Source organism: Fulmarus glacialis, unplaced genomic scaffold (assembly GCF_000690835.1).
Source record: "Fulmarus glacialis isolate BGI_N327 unplaced genomic scaffold, ASM69083v1 scaffold806, whole genome shotgun sequence".
Lineage (NCBI taxonomy): Eukaryota > Metazoa > Chordata > Aves > Procellariiformes > Procellariidae > Fulmarus > Fulmarus glacialis.
Window position 1 is genome coordinate 4,578 of NW_009219792.1, and position 1,522 is coordinate 6,099.

Consider the following 1,522-nt stretch of genomic DNA (forward strand, 5'->3'; position numbering starts at 1 on the left):
TCAATTTTACCCCCGACCCTGACAAAACATGATTCAGAGAAACCAACTCCATCACAGCACCATTCGTCTTTCTGTAAGACGTGTGCATCGCTTCTCTCTTCCCCAGCAAGCCCCAGGCAGCCGTTCTCATCCCATCCCAACGTTTGCAGCTTTAGCTCTAAGCCAAGCCGGAGGTGGACTCTGCTCCTGAACACAGCCCTGGGCCTTGCTCCACCAACAGATCTGAGCTCCCACACCTGGATAAACTAACACCAGCATTAACTCAGCAGCCACCACAGCTTACAAGCCATGTTTCGGGCTCCTCAGCCCCCTTCCCACTCAAGTTTACTGGGGCCGCTATTCTCCATGAAGCAGCACTGTTGAATAGACAGCATCCAGCCCAACCAGGCCACCCTCTACCCACCCTCGTCTACCTCCACAGAGGAGAAACGTAGAACAAAGCCCGAACAATCCCCCAAACAAAATGACACCAAGAAAGAACTAGAACAAAGAATTGTTTAATTGCTTAACCCTTTCTCTTCCAGGGACCAGAGAAACATGTTTTCTGCTCCTTCTAATGAGGGCAGTAAGGCTTGTGTGTTACCTCCACAACTGCAGGGGCAAAGTTTATGAGATGATCATCTTTAGTACTTGAAAAAGCGAGAAGCAATGGTCATTGCAACACTAAGAGAATCCTAGAGTCTCCTAACGGAGAGCCCGTTGCTAGAATACAAAAATAAAGGAAGCATCCCTGCATATCCCAGGCTAGAAAGAGTTAACCAGAAAGAGCAGGAAGAAGCTTTCCCAAAGAGGGGGTTGAAGTAAACAGCAGAGGTCAATAAAGCAACATCTTCTCCCTACTTCCCCAGCATGTTTTTTCCTTCACCAATAAATACAAATTCCTCATTAACAAGCGACAAAGCAGGTAATCTGCTCACAACAAGGGGAAAAGGGGCTAGAGGCAGATTTTTCTCTCCCCTTCTCTCCCATTATTATTTATCTTTTTTAACCAAAGCAGCCATTAAAAAAAGCAATCCACTGCAGAGGCAGGGAATCTTGTAGCTTTCACACTGCAACTGGCAGGTAAAAGAGCTGCACTGTCTCACAAGGGTAAAACCAACAAAAAATAGCTGCCACAGCAAAAGGTGAATGGGGAGGGAGAGGTCTGTTCTTTTCAGAGCTTTCCATCTCAGTCTCTCAATTTAAAAATCAAAGTCTGCAGACATTGTCTACTGAAAGCTGGGAAAAAGTTTGAGTGGGAGGAGAAGGGGGGGAAAAAAGAGGATGCGTCTAGTAGGAAAGCCTTAAGCAAAAAAAGAAAAGGCCAGACCATGTCAAAAAGCACCCAAGTGAGAAGAATTTTCTGCTGCCTCTGGGTTTTGAAGAGCATTGAGTGCCAGGGTACAGCTGGGGTGGGGGAGCTTGTACACAACCGAACAGGTAAACTGAGCAAGCAGTCACATCTACCGTGCTGGTACCGCGTGAAAACAAGCAAACATGCCCTCAGCAGCCAAGTGACAATCTGTCCCAGGAGAGCTCTGCT